At 40.9% G+C, this 12,515-nt stretch overlaps 2 long non-coding RNA genes across 2 annotated transcripts; both read left to right on the plus strand.

The window, feature by feature from the left end:
* The first annotated feature begins 4,549 nt into the window (after nucleotides 1-4,549).
* On the plus strand, nucleotides 4,550-6,056 carry LOC134639388 (uncharacterized). The gene is made up of 4 exons (XR_010095347.2): nucleotides 4,550-4,654; nucleotides 5,322-5,433; nucleotides 5,745-5,847; nucleotides 5,961-6,056. It is a non-coding gene; the product is annotated as an uncharacterized LOC134639388 (long non-coding RNA).
* Nucleotides 6,046-7,341, plus strand: LOC135933716 (uncharacterized). The gene is made up of 4 exons (XR_010573903.1): nucleotides 6,046-6,112; nucleotides 6,230-6,251; nucleotides 6,556-6,740; nucleotides 7,199-7,341. It is a non-coding gene; the product is annotated as an uncharacterized LOC135933716 (long non-coding RNA).
* The last annotated feature ends 5,174 nt before the right edge of the window (nucleotides 7,342-12,515 follow it).

A 12,515-nucleotide genomic window follows, 5' to 3' on the forward strand; every position in this document is an offset into this window, starting at 1 on the left:
CCTCTAATGTCATCACTATTCCTTCTGCATGAGCCCTCCAACACTGACAATGTGTTAATCCTTCACAGACAAGAGCTGCCCTTACCAAACCTGCACAGGTTTGGTAAACACACTCATACCTGCTTCTAATGCAAGAGAATTGCGTGAGTGTATTGATTTTAGAGACATAAGCATGGATATTCCAGACCAGGTACCAGCGAGGGTAAGAGATTGTGTAGCCAATGTCATAGATAGGGCAGTGTCTGGCTCTCAGCCGGGCAAATGTTGTTTTCAGAGGCCCTTCCCTGGCTTCTGATGTACAGACTGTTTTAAATGCTGAAGATGAGTACAATGAAATTTTCTTGATGAAATAGCACAGGTCATGCAGAGTAATGATGGTTCTATAGGTGATGACGAATTAGTTTGTCACAGTAGCGCAGAACAGTAACGGTGGTGCCTGTTTAAGACTGGCACGCATACCATATGACAACATACTGTCAAAGAAAGGTAAAGATTTGTACATACCAAACAATGCCCCCAACAACTTGTGCTATGCAGAAGGCATTACAGACACCCAAACTTTTGTGGGTACACGTTCATAGCACATAACACACCTGGCTTTGATAACTACATACTTCTTGTAGGTTTTGAAGACCTGGAGAAGGGTCACACAAATTTAATACAAGAGGTAATGAGTATTATGTGGGACCATACCCAGACCCCTTCTTCTACGGCTATGACAGGATGTCTGAAAGTGGTGAGATTTATGGAATGGTACCAGACCGTCTCCCAGAATCTCCCAGTCTCCCTCTGATTTTCCATGCTGAATTGACGCGTTACTGTGTTAACGATGTTGATGACATGCTGGCTCTTATGTATGATGGTGCATATGTTGACCAGAATAAGATGTTTTCTAACTTCTCTTTTGAATGGCTTCAATATGTAGCCCACACTACCAACACAGTGGTAAAACACATGCTCCGAGGAGCCGAACAGAGTTGGTCCATATTTTGTGGATGGTTTTCACCCCACAAACAATACGGCTTATGAATTTGCAGGGTGTTTTCACCATGGGGTTAACCCTGTCAGCAAGGCATCCTATGGACTGCTGCATCACACGTTTTGTGATAAAGTGAATGCGTTGAGATCACAACAGTGTGAATGTGGTCGTGATGTGGGAGTGTGAATGGGAGGCATTGAAGTAGACAGTCCCCACATTTATGACATTCATGGACACATACAGAAAACCAGAACACCTGAACCCTCGAGACGCCGTCTTTGGAGAGCGCACCAACACCATGAAACTGTACCACAAGACTACTTGTTATGAAAAAATATTTTACTATGATTTTACCAGCCTCTATCCCACAGTGCAATCTAAAAAAGATTATCCTGTCAGGCACCCGCACATCATTTACAACAACTTTGACAGGCTGGGAAATTATTTCAGCTTTGTTAAATGCTCAGTACTCCCACCTAGAGGTCTGTTTCACCCAGTCCTTTCCTACAGAACAAACTGATGTTCCCACTCTGTAGCATGTGTTCTGAAAAGCAGAACCAGCAGACAGCATGCCTGCACACTGACAGTGAGAAGATGTTGTCGGGCACCTGGGTGTCGTTTGAGCTTGAAAAAGCTCTTGAGAAAGGATACAGGATTGTTTCTATTGATGAGGTGCGGCATTTTCCCCAATAAGAGAGACACATTGTTTAAAGCCTTTTTAAAACTTAAACAGGAGGCTTCAGGCTATCCAGAACATGGTAAAACTCCTGATGACCAGCAGAAGTACACTGACGAGTGTTATGAGGAGGGAATAATGCTAGACTCAACCAAGATATGTGTAAATAAAGTTGTTAGAAACTAACAAACTTCTGCTAAACTTGTTATGGGCGCATTTCAGCATGAGGGCAAACATTCATCTGAGTTAATCACGGACCCTTCTAGATTCAGCCAGTCAATATTTAGTGATGTTGTGGAAGTTTTCCACTTAAATAAAGCCTGCAGATGAGCGGTGAGCGGTAGCCAACATTCTTTAATCCAAACACACAGAGAACATACAAACAAGCTTGTGGAGAGCCTGCATGACCACGGGGCAGGGTCAGCAGAGTCTCACTGAGCCTAGCATGGCTCTCAGTTAAATACCTTCTCCAGGAACAAAAGGCAGTACACAGCTGTTTCACACCTTAAGGTTCACACTCCCTTGCTACCTCCCAGAGTCCTCAAGACTGGTCCTCTGGAGTTCCTGTTTCCCCCAACATCCTTACTACACCCCCTACCATTTGTCTTAAGTATGAGTGTCAGACATGTTAAAATCACCAAGGCATTACAATAACGTGATTAATACATAAGTGAAAGAAATTCCATTACAATCGACCAGTACGACATGCGTCAGTTTTGTTTCATCTCTGATGATGTCACCATGGTGCAGTGGTGCCATGCTGGTGGTAGAGCAGCCCGTGTGAAGGATGTTAATGTCTTTGTGGATGCCATGACCACTGCACACTAGACTGATGCTGTATGATTTGCTATACAAGCTACAGCAGCGAATGTTGTATTGTGACACAGGCAGTGTCATTTTCACAGCACACCCTGGCGACTGGATGCCGCCTCTAGGACCCTTCCTCAGGGATCTCACAGGTGAACTAGATTCTGGAGAGGGGGGTGCAGATTTAGTCGATAGTCGAATTTGTGTCCGCAGGGCCAAAATGCTATGCATATCACACCTTGCAGGTCAAGACACACAGGTTAAATGTAAAGGTGTAAAACTCAATGTGCTAAACTCAAAAGTTGTCACCCACGACTCCTTGAAAGGATTAGTCCATGTGTTTGTAGCCAATCAGACATCATACACACACCGAGTATCTGTATCTGATACTATCAGACGTGATTAAAAAGATGGGGTCAGAAACGTTGTTGAAAATGCTTCCAGGATTATTTCACGATGGAGGGATGGATGGATGGATGTAGCCGCTATATAACCATTTTCTTCAGATAAGAGACATTAACTTTGTGGTATGCCTACCTACAGACAAGAACAATTTGCTAATTATAGATAGTTTAATGAATGATGCCGCTAATAATGTATAAGTACAAAATGTGTTCATGAAATATGTGCATCATAGGAATTTGAGTTGTATATATCTAGTTCAGAATTTGTTTTATTCAAGGAAAATCCAGTAGAACCATTTCCTTGAACACTAACTTACCTAATTTTGTTTAACCCCATAGATAAACAGAACCAATTTACTGTCAGACCATCCTGTTGTTTATATCCCAAAGCAAAAAACATGGAAGAGGTGAAAGGATGGCATTGCGCATGCAGGGGAATCTCTCTGTTGGCACTGATATACAAGTCACCCCCTAGCTTGCGCAGACTTATTATTAGTAATGCAAACATAGATTTCATTAATGCATTGTGAGATGGCCTTTAACGTACTGCAAGGCAGATCATTAGTACAAATAACCAAAAAATAAAAACCAACCAATAATCAGACTGATCGCTGACAAAAAGATCAAAACTTTGAAAACCCTTTCGTAACCAGTCTGATAGCGAGCAGGTGAACATGGAGCATGTGCAAAAGATGTTTTTGGTACCCCAACATCAGCATGCAGGAACCATCAGGAATGGAGAGCTTATTTTATCAGTGCTGAACTGCTCGCCAGACTTGATTTCTTACAATGACAAAGGTGAAATTGTTGTTGATAAACGCACCATCCCGCATTCTCGCATTTATGATCTGATTAAACCAGTGACAACTACACACATTTCTGAGGGTTTGACACCTATTGGCTGGAAAGAATAGATGGAGTGGACCTTCGAGGCTTAGTACATTAAATAAAATAACTGGATTGTTGAATTCAGAGCCTTTTTATGATTAGAATCTTGGGGTTTGTTTTCTTTTATTCTGCGAAAAATCTTTGTTGGATGTTTTTTTTTTTTTTTTTTTTTTTTTTTTTTTTTTTTTTTTCCTGCTAAAATGTTTGTTGGTTGTTTTTCCACTTATTACTGCCAAAATATTGAATTTTCTTTTATTTCAGCTAAAATGGCTATGATGTGAATGTATAATACCCAGATAGCAAGACGACATTGAATCTATGTTGATTTTTCATCCGAACCGTCGTATATGGTCGGGGTTGAAATGCCAATGTTGTAACAACGTTGAAATACTGTGGTAAACCGACGGTCTTACTATAGAGACGTTGTAACGATGTTGATTCACCGTTGTTTTTTTGTCATTGATATTTGATCTATTTATAGTCGACCAGGTGACAACAACAACGTCGAGAAAACGTCTATTTATAGTTGACGATCATTCGGCTCCGGTCACCATCAAAAACCATCGATTTGTAGTTGAGCATTAAATTGCATTGCAACTGATCGGGTATAAAGTACCAGAGAAAGTAGATTTATTGTTCATTTGTTATCAATGACTTGGTCTAGTTCACCAGCTTTAAAAAATCGTGTCTACGTGCAATTTATGTATAGTTGACCGGGAAATTAAAGCAGCGATCACTTGGACTATTCCGCAGCACCCCTCTCACATTGGTACATCCCCCCCCCCCAGGTATTCATTGTCTTCTACAGTAGAGCGGGACATTTAATTTACTCTCAGCGGAATTGACCGGAGAAGGCATCAGTTCATGCACTGCACTGGCCTGCACCACGATTAGTATAAGGTAAGAATGAATGATTTTTTTTTTCCTACTCGGTATTTCCATGTTTGCATTTGAATAACATTAAAAAAAACTCGTTAATGTTGTACATTAACGAGTTTTTTTTTTACTGTTATTTAAATTGTGTCTACTTCTTACAATCCGGCAACAAATAAACTGCACTGCGAACAAAGTATATCAACAAAGAAAACATTTTTGTTTCATAATTTCTTCGTTATATTCCCTTACAAAGCTAGCTTTAACGCTTCGAGGTTTCCTTTGTTCTTGCCGTCGCCTCGGTGCTTGACCCAGACTTTCGCTCTGTAGTTGCTTAGTACTACAAAAAATTCTAAATCTGTGATATATGATTGATAAACGTAAAGTTAACTGTATAAACGTGTTCAATGACTTTGTTACTTTTGATGATTGGAGAGCACTCGCTTCAATTCGCACACGAAAACTTTAGACTCAGTTTGAAAGCTCACGCAGCATGCCCACGTGACTGTACGTTGCACGCTCACCTAACTTTACGTTGCACGCGTACATGACTTTCCGTTTGTGCCTTGAATAATGAATAAGGCTACGTCCACACGTACCAGCGTATTTTTGAAACCGCTGATTTTTCTATGCGTTTGCACCTTTTGTCCACACGTAATGTATGTCTGGCCATACATTGTGTTTGTATTTCGAGGCACATTTCACGAAGCAGAACGCAGTCTTCAGAGATATCCACGTGAACGCTGTGATACGTCTGACCTTCAGTCCGAAGAAGAAACCCAGACCAGTCTTAAAAGAAAGCACAAGTAAAACCTTTTTATTCACAAACATATCTTTGATTGTTAAGAATTTATGATCTTGTCTTTTATACATATCTGTGGTGCTTGCATACTGCAATATCACCACATAATATAGTCCAAAAAGTGGAAGTTTGTAAACTTTTTAAAAATGCAAAGCCGTGTACACTTGTGCACTTCAAAAATTCATTGTATACTGTACCTTCTTGCACGTCTCTGTTTCCTGTGTGTGTTGTTAGAAATCAAACTAACTTTAGGAAACAATATGCCAAAAGCATATTTACAATTACTTAAGACCGTTTTTAATTTCTTTTCTTTAGACCAAATCCCCTGTACACATATACGGACTCAGAGGATGAGTTTTTTTGTGGGGAAAGCCTACAAAAAAACGGTTTCCCCAGGCCCCTCGAGTGAAAATACCAGGTAATAAAATACTGTCTAGTGTCTGTGTACATATCTGTGTCTGACACGAGGAAACTTTTTTGACAAGTTGTCTGTATTCTTAAATACTTAAAAAATTATCTTTTTCTAAACAGCCCTCATCACTCCGCAGTCTGCCCCCCAGCCCACTGATAGCAACCATCATAATGCCCCACCCAGCTTCCGGCACCTTTCGCCACTCCGGCACAAACCGACACAGCTTTGCGATCTCGCCAGCATGCAGAGTCTGATGTCTTCCCTATAGATGGTATGCTTTTAAAAAAGCTTTAAAGCTGCATCACAATGTCATTGTACTCTTATCTAAAAAAAAAAACCTAATTTATACTCCTGAATGTCATCTTGTTGTGATTTTTTTTTTCTGTAGATTCCAGAGCCACTATTACAAGGCAAGTTTGAAAATCTTGGAATTTCACAGTTTACATGGTATAACAAATATATGTGACAGGCAAAAACTAGTAAACACTTTTAGCAGTTACAAGAACTAACAAATGAATATCCAACAAAAGGGAATAGAAATACATTGCACTGCCAATACTTTGGTTTATTCTTTGTATGACTTGAAAATCAGGCTTTAGGGAAAACTAAATGACATGTTTCTATCATCAATTACATGAAGTAAACACACAGGCACTTGCATACACATTTAAGACATGAGACTCGCTAATTCCATCTCATAAAATGTGTCTATAGGTGAGACGCTTTGCGTTGATTGGTGCTGCTGGACCACACTGGAGGTGCGAGTCCGCCGTGTAATGGTTTATGCCATTACAAAGGAGCTGGCCTCTGTACTCAACTGGACAGGGGAAAAAAAACCAAGGACCAGACAAAGCAAAAAAGGGCATTTAAAGAGACAGCGCCGTGCAGATGCATATTTGGTAAGTTTTAACATTTATTGTAATTTTATGAGCCTAAAGTGAACAATAAAGGGATCAATTGATGTGCTGGGTGCGTTTCACATTTCCTATGTCTGTTTTTTGCTATATTACTTTGTCTTTCTTAATAACAAGACTTTCATGTCCGGTTAATCTGGAGATGGAGTCTTTGGTCTTCGGCTTGTTTTGTCCTCGGGTTGTACACTTTGTACAGCCCGAGGACCCATGTTTTCTTTTCTTTTTTTAAAGGATACACGGCACACCATGCTAAGACATATCGCATTTTCAGCTTATAGCTCTTTGGGAATCAAATGCGGCAGTTTGCTGATTTCTGCCTGGTGACTTTCATGTTTATCAGCCTAGGAGTTTACATACTTTCTCCCTGCTGAAGACAATTAACAAGAGCTTATTCATGTGCTCTAATTCCCTTTTTTTGTGTGTGTGTCTATTTTTTGTCCTAGATGGCCTGGCGCAGCAGGTAGGGGCGAACTCTGTCTGAGTTGGTCTTTGCTCAAGCAGTCCAGAAATGGCTCAGATATGCTCCAGATCGTACGGGTGGCGCGCAGGATGCACATCATCCATCCCCATCCCGGAGTAAATAATAAAAAGTGACGTGAAACATAGAAATGTAAATAGGAAACTTTGTCTTTTAATAAAGTATTTTGCAAATGATACATGTCTATTGACCTTTTTTGGTTTTTTGTTTTTTTCAATAAAAAGCAACTGTGCGAAAGAGGTGGAAAATCAATACCATATCTCAACAGTGTTTCAATATCAGAATCTGACATTGTTTCAATGTCAACAGTGTTAGAAAATATAACGTCGAATCAATGTCAGGTTTCAACATTGATTCAACATCAAAACCTGACGTTGTTTCAACGTTAAAAATGGGTGCAAGAGTGATGTTGGGTCAACGTCACACTTCAACGTTGCTTCAATGACGTCGCCTGATATTGACTCAACATTGTTTCAATGTTTCCTTGCTATCTGGGTATACATTAAAAATTGATAATAAATAATGCTGACTCGATTAAATCATGCTCTTATACTTTCATTATTCTCATTAGTACATATCAGTATCCATGTTGCGCGCACACACATAATCGCGGCATAGAGCAACAGGTTGTATGTTGTTGACAAAACGACACACCATAGCATCATTACAAATAAAATTAGTACCATACATGTTAAGCCGATGTGAATAAGATACAACATGTTGTATATGAAATAAAAAAGATACACAATGTTGTTCGCATGTGATGGAGATGTTGTTCTGCACTTGTTTTACCGATATTAAAATACTGGAACAGATTTATTTTTTTAAGAAAAAACGTCTTTATCCAACCCGTTCTCACTCCCAAATCGTAACATTTTACGCTAGGTGACAAATCGTCAACATATTACGTTTTTGGGCACCCAAGGCGTTCCTACGTCACGACATCGGAAAACTGCGGACACATGAGAACCGTTTGGACTCAATCTACACATCTTCGCTTTTTCCCTTAAAATCGCTTTAGAAAACACTATTTCACCTCATTAAACTGCTGGTTAAGGTTAGGAATAAGGTTATGGTTAGGTTTAGGGATAAGGTTAGGTTTAGGCGTAGGGATACGGTTATGGTTAAGGTTAGGAATAAGGTTATGGTTAGGCATAAGGTTATGGTTAGGCTTAGTGATAAGGTTAAGTTTAGGGCTGCAGTACAGGGCTGGAAACCGCCGCGTACCATAACAACGTGGAAGGTCACCTTTCGCGTTCCTCAGGAACGCCGCAGGACGTGACAAAACGTCGGGATGTTACGCCTCGGGAGTGAGAACGGGCTCTTTATCGCCGGGGTAAAGCTGTCTCGGGAGTTGCCAAAACTATCATAAAAATAACGGTCTGTCTCTCGAAATATAAACAGCCAGCCAGTGTTCCCCGGACAATGTGGAAGGGTGGGTGTTTACAATAGTGGTGGAGACATCAGGGGGCGGAAGGCGTTCCCTCAGTGGCTCTCCTCTTCTGAGATTGTGTAAAAACATAAGTCAATGTAGTGTAAGCAGCTTGAAAAGAAAGTAATTGAACTTGCTCAAATTTCTGGGAGACGGTTGCTCACACGAGGGCAGCACAGTGGTTAGCACCGTTACCGCACAGGAAGAAGGTCCTGAGTTAAACTCTACCATCGCTCTGTGTGGAGTTTGCATGTTCTTCCTGTTTTTGCCTGGGTTCTTTCCTTGTACTCCGGCTTCCTGCCACAGTCCAACGACCTGCAGTTAGTGGCAATAGGTTAATTGATGACTCTAAATTGCCCATAGGTGCGAATGCTTTTCTGTGTCTATGTGTTAGCCCTGCAACAGACTGGTGACCTGTGGAGGGTGTACCCTGCCTCTCGCAATAAGATAGCTGGGATAGGCTCGAGCTCCCCTGTGACACTGAAAAAGAAACACAGCAGAGAATGGATGGGTGGCTGAGCAAACGTAAACATTTCCAGTCACTTTCAGTTCAAGCTGATTACCATGATCTCATATTTGCCAATTTCTCTCTCTTCCCCCTCTGGTGTGTGTGTGTGAGATATTCTCTCTTTTGCCATTTCTTCTGTCTCTTTCCCCTGATCTGTGAGTGTGTGTGTGTTTGTCCCACATATTGCATACTCTGCTTTTGTCTTCACATCAGGTTGGAAGTGTCTGTGTGGTTGAGCTGGTCTGGTCTGTCTAGACTTTCTCTAGATAGATCAGGCTGCACCCACCTTAAAACCAGGTGGAGGGTCACCAGGACATGCAGAACTCACTGAGAGACTCCTGGCCACCTCTTGCCTCCTTAGTAGAAAGGGCCACTCCCAGAGGCGGAGGGCTGTGAGGTATCCATCCCCCGTCTCATCAATAGGGGGGGGGTATGATCTGAAATAACAATAGATCGCAAGTGTCAATAAGTGGAAGAGCACATTTATTAGTGACAAATTAATTTATCCAATAGAACGTTTTGTGGATACGAGCATAGTCGGAGCATGTCCTTGATGAAGTATTATGAAAACTCCAAATATCAGCAACGCAATAGGATTGTTTTAATTGTTTCCACCGATTTTGATTTAGTGAGTATCCTTATTAGAGCTTCTTTCTAGGTTAGAGAGCACACAGTTTGTACCTCCAGCTAAAATGAGATTGTGTGTTGTCATATCCAGAATTCGTGAGAATAAATAGACAATGATCCCAGTTGGGGGCGTAAATGTCGGCTTAAATCAGTTGGAGTCCATAAAGTTGGCCAACCACAATAATACAAGGACCCATAGGATCAGATAAAATGGTTGATACAGCAAATGGGATGTTTTTACCAATAAGGATGACTACCCCTCTGTCTTAGAGTTAAAGTTGGAATAGACTATTTGGCCAGCCCAACCAGTCTTCAATCTATACTGGTCTGCTATATAAAGGTGAGTCCCGTGCAGAAAAGAGAGATCAGATTTTTGAGTTGTGTAAGCACCTTTTTCTGCTTATCAGGGTGATTCATAGACTTAATGTTCCAACTTACAAAGTTGGCTGCATAACCCGTAAGCTTCGCCTGTTCATTGACAGCAGCCATAGAGTTATCTAATCAAAGAGCAACAGTATGAATGTGTATGTGTGATAGCCACTAACGTCTAATCACATTTATGTGAATTAACTTATATTTAAGCTATTTTACTTTAAATGTAAGTGAGATTTTCTTTTGAAAATTCTCTAAATTAACTAGTTTTAACTATAGACCTGGTAACTTAGTCTGGGATATTTGTAGCTGATGCTCCATTTTTGTACCAGTAGGTGGCAGTGTGAGACCATGGTTTGGCCTGTTGTTAGTAGTCAGAAGCATGCTCAGCACTGTTTTCTCATGTTACATGTACTCCCTGCCTTATCATTTCTTTCCTGCTTGCAGGCTAGTATTGTGCCAGAAATAGAAAATAAAAGCAGTCACACCCAATATATTGCATAGATCAGTTATTAAGGTGAGAAACTGAAAGCACAGAAACATTGTTTAGTCTAGTAAATTCAACGTTCTGCAATGTTACTGATCGGCTCCACCTTTATAGTGTGTTGTTTTAGTTGTTTGTTTTCTGCCAAAAAGTATTTACTTAAATTCAGTGCACATATCAAGATGGTAGTGAATTACATCATTCTTTTGGAATCTTTCGAAATTCATGGATTTATCTTTTTAGCATTCATTTTGAAGCGAGTTTCATAAGAAAATTGGCTTTGTCTATGACAGTGGAATATGTTGATTCTCTTTGTCTATCTGATAACTGAACACGTATTGAGAATATGTGAAATCCTATCTCGCTCTTGACGGAAGCAGTTGCATCTTTTCCCTCTCCCTTCTCCTATCTTTCCTGCTTGGCTTCTCATGTCCTTGTCTATTCTTGTGTAACTTTCTAACCCTCTCAGTCTTGTTCTCTAAAACTTAAAGAATTATGAATTTGATCAACTGGTCCCTTAATGAAATTGACACCCTATTTTTGATGAGAAGCCTGGGCTCGGGAGAGCCTGATTGTCCTGCAGAGCCCCTTGCTGTCGGATACTCGATGGTCGGTTGTGTCGTGTGTCTGGCGACACTCTCAATAGTGGACATTGAACAAGATCTACTCATTCGGAACCATGATAACAGAGTTCTGGCTGATCGGAGCTGGCTTGAACAATCCCTGAGTACTCACACTGTGTTTATTGAACGCAATATGGATAAGATCTTGGAGACGCTCACGGCTCTGCAATGGGAAATTGACAGACCAAGTGACCAGTTATGGACATTAGACCAATTGTGAAATTGCATGCAGTTGTTCACATTAACCCAAACAATCATCTCCTTCACTCATTTGGCTCCTGAACAACAAATTTTCTCTGATCCTATCCTTCAAGGACACCTGCGTTGGATCAGGACTGTTGACTTTGCTTAACCAGGTAAAAGGACACTCTCTCTCAAGTTGAACAGAATACGCACGCACACACACACACACACACACACACACACACACACACACACACACACACACACACACACACACACACACACACACACACATATGCATGTACACTGACGCAGATGTACACTCACCCCCCTCCCCCCTCCAAATGCCCCCGATGGTTGCACCCACCCGATGCAGACTGCGATTGATTGGGCCAGCGTGGAATCATGCTGCTGTCTACACCGGCGACCTCTCACCCCATTTACCCATCCCTGTTGCTTGTCATGTGTTCATGGTGTTACAGTGTGAAGATTCATGTGCTTTTTGTGCTGAGGAATTTTTGTTTTCTGTTCTCATACTGATCCCCTACCAGGAGCTCAGTCTGAGTAGAGTTCTCTTTTTTCCTCCTCCACTCCCCTATTGTGTTGTACATTTCACTGTTTTTCTGTAAGCTCCCTCTTCTGACCTGTCTCCCCAATGGGATGTTTGTGTAATGTATGTATGGTTGGAAGGGGTCCAATTTTGCTGCAGGCAACTGCAAGTGACAAACCTTCATCATCATACTGTGAGCTATTTTTTTGGAAAAAGTAAATACACAGTTGTAATACTATAAAGTAACAAAAGACTGCATGTGTTTGAATTGGAATAAATAATGGAGCAACGACTAGCCACGTCTCCCTGGCTAGTAATTTCTTTCCTGGTTGCAGGAAAGTAATTTTGGAGTAATTTTTGACCAGGATATGTCCTTCAATGCACATATTAAACCAATATGTAGGGCTGCTGTCTTCCATTTGTGCAATATCTCTGAAATGAGGAATATCCTGTCTCAGCGTGACGCTAAAAACTTATTTGTAACACATGATACTTTACCACTA

Source organism: Pelmatolapia mariae, linkage group LG12 (assembly GCF_036321145.2).
Source record: "Pelmatolapia mariae isolate MD_Pm_ZW linkage group LG12, Pm_UMD_F_2, whole genome shotgun sequence".
NCBI lineage: Eukaryota > Metazoa > Chordata > Actinopteri > Cichliformes > Cichlidae > Pelmatolapia > Pelmatolapia mariae.